The sequence below is a fragment of the Musca autumnalis genome, unplaced genomic scaffold, assembly GCF_047663935.1.
Source record: "Musca autumnalis isolate F117 unplaced genomic scaffold, ASM4766393v1 scaffold_1, whole genome shotgun sequence".
In the NCBI taxonomy this organism is placed as follows: Eukaryota; Metazoa; Arthropoda; class Insecta; order Diptera; family Muscidae; genus Musca; species Musca autumnalis.
Window position 1 is genome coordinate 233,797,504 of NW_027411644.1, and position 10,278 is coordinate 233,807,781.

Below are 10,278 nucleotides of genomic sequence, written 5' to 3' on the forward strand. Positions count from 1 at the left end.
ATGGTCCGACCCAAGGGAAATGACGGGTTGCCATGTCACGTCATTCGTCACACCGGGTGACACGATGGATATGGTGGGTGCGTCCTCGTTCGCAGTGCAGAAAGTGGAGCTAACTATTTGCTCAGCCAGATCTGTACCTCTCTGGTCATTCCCTAGAGCTGAATGCCAAAACGCGGACTTATCTTGACATTTTTTAGTGAACAATTTTTTTTTTAAATGACCATTGGGGACCTCAGATGTCAAATTTCGTAAAAAATAGCAAAAATCCTCAAAATACATTAATTCGGGAGGTACCGTTATACCAAAACGTGGACCTATATAGGCCAGCTTCGAACTTGACCTGCATATGGAAATAAGACGCTCGGGCGCTAAATTTGTGCGTTCTATCTCAATTATTGCGAACGCTAAAGTGATTACAACAGATGGACATGGCTAGATCTTCTTAGAATGTTATCCTGATCAAGCATTTATATATTTTATATGGTCGCAAATGATTATTACGATGTTTTACCCATTACAAAACGCCCTACTAACCCATTATTTTAACAAGGGCATGTCATGTGAAATAGGTAGTTATTTTTTGGCTACTTAAATAAGAAGTCGCGACTTTTAGTAACTACCTTTTAAAGTACTTATTTAATTGGTCAAAAAATAACTACTTTTTCGTGCGAAAAGTCTTTGCAAAAATAATTGGTTAGTAGGGTTTTTGTAATTACTATGTTTGCTGGGATGGTGGAGGGTATAAAAACGTGGCACACTGCGAAATTTGGGAAGTTTAGTGGAACTTTAAGGGATTTTCAAAGTACATGAAATTAATTAAACTTTTATTGAATTCGTTAGCTAAGTACTCCACTACAAATGGTCCATACTCAGTTTGCCGATTTACTTCATGAAACGACTTAAAAATGCACTTAAAGTTGCACTTTTGTTTTTTAATTTTTTTTGTAAGAAATGTATTTTTGATTCATTAAAAAAAATGGAGTGGCGCGGACAAATGGTAAGTCAGTATGCCATGATTTCTTTTTCTTAATATTTTACAAAATAATTATGATATTTTACACTTTAAAAAAATGCAAAAAACCCTTATTGTTTTCGTGCAATTTTAGTCGGAAAGAAGTGATTTTTTGAAGATTTTAAAATTGTAATTTTTATTTTCCATGGTCATTTCAAAAGTGAATTACGTACATTCACGTGTTAAGATATATATAATCTGAAAGATTGGATTCTCCTCTGTTCGCAAAGCTATAAAACTGGTGCGGTATCGCGCGGTCTTTGGAGATATTCAAGATTTTCTAAAAAGACTTCGGGAATTTCATTCAGTTGCATTTTCCAAAAGTGGAAGGTAAACGCGACAATGAACGCCATTGTTGACTCTGTTTTGAAGAAATGGACTCACTAATTCTAACAACGATAATTTCTGTAAAATTAAGAAACCTCTCGCAATTTTTCATAGTTTTGACCTCTAAATATTGGTGATTTACATATAGTGCAACATTTTTAGATACTGCGGTGCAAATACCAAAATACGTTAAAAATTATAATGCAGTGCAGACCTGAACTTGATATGATAGACATTATTAACAAAATTAATGGTGCAGACCTGCTGAATGGACCAATAAACATTGTAGATATAAATGAAAACAAAAATATTGGCATTTTACTCCTTAATAGATGTGTAGGGTTGTGGGGCTTCACCCAGAAGTGGACCTATGTTGACAGCTTTTGCGTGAGGAGGTTTTTTATTCGCTAACATTTTAAAATTAATATTTGCATCAAAATCGGCTGCAATTTTTGTCTTTAACCTTTAAAATACCCAATATGAGGGAACCCGGCATGTGGGGCTATTCCAAAACGCGAACCTATATTGAAAATATTTTGTACATAAGTTTTCTATCCGCTGAAAGCCCAATATACCAATTTGCATTAAAATCGATTGAAAAATGAATGTAAAACGTAAAAACGGCAGCCACCGTTACATGAGCGCTACAGGAAACCGCGGGTCTATGTGGCCCAATTTGAGCCCCACACTATCCACTAATATAAGAAACATTTGTGCAAAATTTTAGGAATCTACACCTTTTCCTTTAAAAGTTATTAGTAAAGTTCCGCTAAAGTGCTCATATTTTGCACTGTGCGTGGCTTTGAAACTATATTTTTGGCAAAATTTTTTTCATAAATGGAAAAAAGTCCTTATGTCTCCAAACAAAACAAAATCTCCTGACCCCCACTGATCATACACCAGTTCCAAGAAGTCTACTAGTATATCTGTTCATAGGACATTAAGTCCACCGAAGCTGTTATTGTTCTTTTGCACAGCCAGCTGAGCCAAATATTTTAAATTAAAATTTGAATTACTACAAAGTTCATCATTCATCAAAGATTTAGTTGTTTAGGTGTATGTATGCCCTTACTGTTAATTCACCCATATAACATCTCTTTCGGGGCAATATCCGCATAACCTATAATGTTAAACATCCATTCATCTGCAGTTTTGGATTTCAATTCGAATACAAATATGCATACTAATGATAGAATATAGTGTTGTGCACTTCCATGAAATGGGAGCTGACAGGAAAATCAAGCGTCCAATGGCATTGTTGTGAAATTTGGAGAAACTTCAGATGAGTGGGTTGCATTTGTATTCTTTTTATATTACGTGTGTGTGGGCGGGTGCTGGCGTGTGCGTCTATGGTGAATTGCAATTGTGTAAAGTTTTAATTAAAATTTACAACAACGACAACCAAATAATTTTGTAATGCTTTCATGAGAGTTTAATTTCATGGTTGCCCATTGAATGATGTGAGAATATAAATATGTTATGTGTGTGTGGCTATGGATCTGTGTGTGGTTCCAAGTGTGCCTTTGTGTGGCCGGGAGGTGGGCATGGATGTGTGTGTGCGAAACAATTGTTGGTTGCAAAGTGGTTGCATGCAAATTAAAATGATTGCCGTTGCATTTGAATTAACAACTGTGCCAAGTAAAACGGCGAGGATATCAACATTTTTCAACAATCCTCTGTAAAGTGGCACCACACTAGTTATTTCACTGGAACTATAGAGGATTTGGAAATTTCAATATAAAACACAGGTGGTAGTTGGTAATTGTTTGTTCTATAAGTTTTAAACTCATTTGCAGGAAATGGATATCTTGTTGTAATAAAATTATAAATATAGTTATACATTTCACAAGTCAGTTACTGTAACTTGAAATCTACCTTGTATGCACATTTTGATTACCTGTTAAGTCCATAACATATCCAAAAGTCAGCCACGTTATGAGAAACACATTTGGATACATGGCAAAGTCAAGTGTCAACTTTCGTGTAAAGTACCCAGAAGTTGGTTTGTAGCCTTGATTAAGTGACAAAATGTTGACGATATTCAAGTGCATATGAATTACATGTCATGTCATTTGGCCATGAGTCTACAGAGCAACACAAACTACACACCCACACACACACTATGGCAATTTCCTTCTCCAATCCTGTACTTCAGATTGTTACTGTTACTGGTAATTTGGCAAAAGTTCTTCATTATGCCACTTGTCTCCTCCATAAAATGACAATTTTGCTCTTTTTCTCTTATTCTGTATGGACTTGACAGTTGGGCATCTTGCGAACTTGTCTTTTATTTGTATGAGCAATTGCTTCCGGAAATATAAGTGATATAAGGTGGAATATAAAATTTACTATCAAACTTGTATTTTGTTTGGAAAAGTGCATCAAATGCTAGTACATAAAATTTGTAATATATGAGAAATTAAGAAAATCGGTATAAATTTCCAAAGGATCTTCGAACAGACCCTAAACTGCACTTAGACACAAATGTTGAACATTTGTGGGGGAGGTACCCTAAGGAGAGGACCAATACCGGCATTTTTGAAGTTAAATTAAATTTTGACAAAATATTAGGAGTTCCAAAGTTCGGACCAATTTGCTTGCCCCTTTAAAGAGATATCATACATACCATTTTAGTGACCTTGCCCATCATCGAACTGAAACTAAGTTTGGACGAAATATGACGAAGGCCAAATTTTGGACAAAATCGGTTGATCGGTTCAAGAGTTATCGTGCACTCCAGCCACTATAAATGGTGCCATAGGTTTTTTTTTACAACTTTCGTGCTCAAGAAGTATGGACTTGCCCCTGAAAAAAAAAACGTTTACCGTCGTAATGGAGGCAGCGAATGCAAGTTGCTTCAACAAAAATCAAGGCTATTCGAGCAAAGGTCTTAAAGTGCACTTATCCGAAATTTTGCGTGGGAGATACCCGAAGGAGTGGACAAATATAGCCCATATTCGAATCTGATCTATATCTGGTAGATATAGTAGGATGTGAAAAGTACGGACCAAATCGGTCAGTCCCCTACCTAGTTATCGTGCGCACAATGTTTTCGAACACTTTTGAACTTTTGTAGAGGAGGTACCTGAAGGAGTGGACCGATATGGCTTATCTTTGAACTTAAACTAAGTTTGGACAAAATATTACGAAGGCCATTTTTTGTTGACAGACTCGGCAGAAAGTTTTTTGGAACCTTTCACAAAATTTTCTCAGGAAGATTGGACTTTGATGAAACTTGTACCCTCGTGTAGGGGACAGTGAATACAAGTTCTTACTACTAAAATAAAAGTTATTCCAGAGCAGATCCTAAACTGAACTTTTCCGAAATGTTGTGTGGGAGACTCCAGAAGGAATTGACCGATTGATTCCATATGGGAAGCTCATCTAAGTTTGATAGAAATTTCACGATGTGCAAAGTATGGAACAAATCGCTTACTCCCTTCAAGAGTTATCGTGCTCACAATTTTTCCGAACATTTTCGAACTTTTGTGGGGGATGTACCTGAATGAGTGGACCGATATCATTTATCTTCGAACTTAAACTAAGTTTGGACAGAATATTACGATACCCAAAATTTTTTTCGAATCCATTCGAGAGTTATCGTGCGCTCCAGCCAGCCAGACAGACAGACATGGCTAAATCAACTCCAAACTGTCTGAAACGAATTTTGTCCAAACATACTTGGGGTCTAAAACCATTATTTCGATGTGGCACATTTTGCCCGTATGAAAGGATATATAGCCTCTTTAGCATAAACGCTGAGGGTATAAAAAACAATTCGAAAAATATGAGTCGGCTTTGTCGACAGATATATACCCTCGGCCTGTGACTTAATGAAAAGTAGTAAACCCATTATAGGTTGTTTTTCCTAAATATTAATGTTGTAATGAGCAGAGCGAAAAATAACCGAAACTATGTTTATAATTCATCCGAGAACAGGACTGAACCTGTTCTTAAGCCAAAACGACTGAACTTTTACGGGGAGGTACCAAAAGAAGTGGGCCGATATAGTCCATTTTCGAGTTTGACGTAAGTTTAGATGAACGATTACAATGTGTAAAGACTGGACCAATTCAAGGACTATCTTCAAGAGTCATGGTTGGTGGCCGTAGAGTTTTTACTTTACTTTTACTGCTTTAGGTTAATTATATCAGTCAGTGTGGGCTTAGGTAATATGAGCTGCGAGGACAACATTCTGTAAAAATTTCGAAACAAACCCATACATGTCCCTACACTGGACATCTGCGCAAATTAGGCATCGACGTGGCCGAACACGGACCTAAACGTTTATGCACCATTACGCACAAACACGTCGTTTTCGGGAAAGCACGAAAACTTTTTTATGAAAAAAAAAAAAAACAAGTAAAACATCGTCGGGCCGAACTTTTAATACCCTCCATCATAAAATATTCTGAACTAAAATGGAATAATTAGTTTTCTTTCCTGTAAGCAATTTTAGGGGTAGAAGTGTTTAGACTACGGATACTCAAAATGACTAAATTTGGTCAGAAAATGTATCTAAAAATGTCTTCAATCGGTCGATGTCTTTATATGGGGGCTAAATGAAAGTAAGGATCTATGTTGGAAATTGTTGGTGAAGAAGTTTTGCGACTACTGGGAACCTCAAATTTAAAACAACAGGTAGTTCGGTGCCTAAAATCGGATGTTACCGTTATATGGAGCCTATAACAAAACGTGGGCCGATATAGCCCATCATCGGACTCAATTTGTTTATGGAAAAAGACACAAAAATATACACTTTTACGCACGGCCAAAATATTATTCCTGCACAACGTGCACAAACACTGCGTACTTCGAGATAACTCGAACATGCCCTACTCACAGCACGACACGCGCCCTCCTCTAGTCCATTAATTGAAATGTCAGAGAAATATTACGTTGTGCAAAGTTTGGACCAATTTCAATAACTCCTTTTGATGATTTATAGTGTCCAACAGGTTCTTTAGTTGGTCAGCGTAAGATTTTTAGAGCTTTTGTACCATTATGTCAGGAAGTATTAATTTGCCTACAAAAAACATTATCGACATAATGGGAAATATAGGACCACAAGGAGTACTTTCTGCGAAAATTTTCTTAAGATTCAAGAACAGCCCTTAAACTGCACATAAGCAATAATGTTGAGCTTTTCTGAGGAAAGATATTTTCCACTATAGGCCATCTTGAAACTTGATGCACGTTTGGAAGAAAATGACTGTGTACAAATCATTGCAGACTGCACTTGTTCCCGTTTACTGCAACGCCAAGACCAATTTTGACCTCTTAAAATCCGCTATTCGCCATTGCAAGTTATTCTTCATTACACCCTCAACCTTTGGGCTAACGAGGGTTTATACAATTTCATAAGGCCAAAATGTATCTCAGCGAAATTTCAGACAATTTGGAGTCGATTTAGCCATGTCCGCCCGTCAGTCTGTCTGTCTGTCTGTCTATCTGTCAGGCTGGCTGGAGCGCACGACAACTCTTGAATGGATCAGCCGATTCGGTCTTTGTTATATTTTGTCCAAATTTAGTCTAAGTTCGAAGATGGGCCATATCGGTCCACTCCTTCTGGTACCTCCCCCACAAAAGTTCAAAACTTTTCACTAAAATGGGTTACGCCTGGAATGAAAATAGGCGCATGCCTAGATGAGAAATCTCCACTGCCACACTTAATTTTGCAGAAGTACTTCAAACATTATTCAAACTGAAGAACTTTAAAGCGCGGGGCCCAGATGGCATACCTGCAGAATTACTGAAATATGGTGGCGAACCCATCGCCGAAGCTCTCACGCCGATAATTAAAAGTATCTGGGAGCATGAGACTATTCCAAGTTGCTGGAAGGAGGGAGTAGTCGTAACAATGCCAAAAAAGGGAGATCTGAGACTATGCAGTAATTGGAGAGACATCACCTTATTAAATGCGGTCAATAAAATTCTTGCGTCTATAATTCTACAACGCATTTTCCCTGCCTTGGATAACATACTAAGAAAAAGAGCAAGCAGGCTTCAGACCAGGGAGATCTTGTACTGACCACATCAACACAGTACAGATAATCATCGAGCAGTATATCGAATTTAACAGCAGTTTATACCTTATTTTTGTGGACTTTGAGCTAGATTTCGACACAGTATCCAGACCAGCACTATGGGAATCCCAGATAAAATTATATGCCTCATTCGCGAATTATATACAGATGCGAAAGAGTACGTTTTAAAGGCGAAGAAAGCCTGCCCTTCGAACTACACTCAGTGGTGAAGCAAGGATGTGTCCTTTCGCCCACACTGTTTCTCCCACTACTGGATTGTGTATTCCACAAAGTTGGGCAATCTAGTTCCCGGAACGGATCGATCTTTCTAGTTCCTTTTCCCAAAAGGAACCAGTTCCTTAATATAGTTCCATAGTTCCAAATAGTTAGGAGACCGATATAGTTCAACGAATCTTTCTCTTTAATCGTTCCTTTCAGTTCAAATAGTTCCGAGACCGAAATGGTTCAACGAATTTTTTTCTTTCATCGTTCTTTTTGTTCCAAATAGTTCCGAGATCGAAATAGTTCAACGAATCATTCGTCCCTCTTTTTGTTTCCTGCGTTCCAAATAGTTCCGAGGCTGAAATGTTTTCATGGTTTGGTGGATAAATTGACATAAAAATGAATAAATTGCAGCGAACAAACAGCAACAACGTAAGGTCGACGTAAGCGTTAAATTGAAGGAACCAGAAAAACGAAAGGAACTATATGAACTAAAGGAACTATATAAACGCAAGAGCTGGATATATTTCCAATAGTTTCTTGTCCGGAATAGTTCCTTGGAACTAGTTCGTTCCGGAACTACACAACACTAGTATTCCAACAAACTAACATCGAGGCTCCACTGGAAATACGTTGGTCCGTGAACGACTTTCTCCATGACGTCAACTACGCTAACGACATCTGCTTTTTGGACATCGCTTCTCCGATATCGAACAAAAGTTAGAGCGACTGTCAGCTATTGCGAGTTATGTTGGCCTGAAGATAAATGCAAAGAAAACCAAACTAATGCGGATCGGTTCTAACAACACAGCTCAGTTTTCGCTCCATGGGCAACTCATCGAAGATGTCGACCGCTTCTCTTACCTAGGAAGCACAATCTGCAAAGACAAAGGTTCAAATGCCGATATTACCGACAGAATCAACAAAGCCCAGGACAGCTTTCCACTTTCTACACAAAATCTGGAGAGCAAACAACATATCAAAAAAACAAAGCTTAACATTTTCAATAGCTGTGTAAAATCTGTCCTTTTGTATGGTTGCAGTACCTGGAGCGCAACACAGGTCTCTCTTAGGAAGATTTTTACAATAGTTGTTGTTGAATTTGTTGGCCTAACTGGGTAACTAATGAGCAATTTTACGTGTTGGCGAACTGCAATCCAAAGAGCATGAAATCCGCAGACGCAAATGGACATGGATTGGGTACATTTTGAGGAAACCTACTAGTGAAATCTCAAGACAAGCTCTAGATTGAAACCCTGGCAAGCCTCGAAATACATGGATCTGTGTTGTGAAGAAGGAATGTCTCTCTTGCAATCTTCCTGCAACCAAGCAATAATTCTAGCTAAGGATCGACAAAGATGGAGAGAATTTGTAGACGCCCTATGTTCCTCGTGAACTTTTATATAATTTAAAAGTTTATTTTAAACTCTGTAACTTTTTATAAATATATATATATATATATATATATATATATATATATATATATATATATATATATATATATATATATATATACTGTCCAATCCTCCGGAAACCATCCCCAAAAAAGTTCAAAGTTTTTGTTTAGGTGCAGTTTAGGGTCTGTTTGAAGATCCTTCGGAAATGTATACCGATGTTACTCCTAGTAGACGTAGCGCTGTCTATTGAAAAGAAAAGACTCACAAAATAAAATCCCCTTCCAAAATGGACTATAACGTTGCATTTTTTCAGGTACCTCCTGCGCAACATTTATATTTTAGACGGCAAAGTTCATACGTCCAACAAGGGCCACAAAATCTGAATACCCTCTAATACAAATTTATTGGGGAATAGAAATTCGGTTGCGTAGCCTGTATTCAATTTGATATTGTCAACAGATGAAAGTTTCAATTCACAGAGGCTGAGAGTATATCTCTATCGACAAAGCCGACTAATACTTTCTTACTTGTTTTTGTTTACAATATTTTACATGTAATTATGACAGCATCCAATCCTTGCTTACTTGGTTTTTAGTTATTATCCCAACACATAACAATTTTAATCAGCCTATCAGCAGCTACTTTTATAGTTATGACATGCCAATCAACACTGCATTTAAATGAAATCCTCACATAATCTCCATGCGTTAATTTTCTCGTTCAAAATGGAGATTATAAAATTAATGGGGACAGTGGCACACGGGCACAATGACGACTGCATCATTGTCGTGGTTAGGCTTGCTGTGGTAATGGTTGGCGGTGGTCGTAGGCTTAGTGGCGATGATGATTGTTGTGGTCGTAATAATTGGACATTGCAAGCTGTTTGACAATGTATGTAAATTTGTTGTCTGGCATAAAGTCGGCATACAAATAATAAAGGCAGCCAACAATGAATGGACAAACACACCGACAATGTTTGTACATAAAGACGTACAAACTCATAGAGATAACTACAAAATGTGTAGACAATAGAAAATGAATATGCACAAAAAAGTTTTGAAAAGCATTTGACAGTTTACCTACAAGCTGGCCATGTGCAACAAAAGTTCAAACAGAAAGAAGCATAGCCAGAATTATAATCAAACAAAATCATTGCATCGGGGGTGCATACATTGTCTCAACAATGGTTGGTATTTTTTCTGGTACACCTCCTTTTCTCATTTCTAGTTTTGCAAATATTTGCATATCATTTGCTTGTCACTTGAACTCTGGATGAAAAAAAACGAGCACATTA

The 10,278-nt window shown here is 37.4% G+C and overlaps 1 protein-coding gene across 5 annotated transcripts in view; it reads left to right on the plus strand.

The window, feature by feature from the left end:
* The window catches only part of LOC141389216 (cubilin), a 689,676-nt gene that overhangs the window by 278,037 nt on the left and 401,361 nt on the right, over positions 1-10,278 (plus strand). The window lies entirely within an intron of this gene.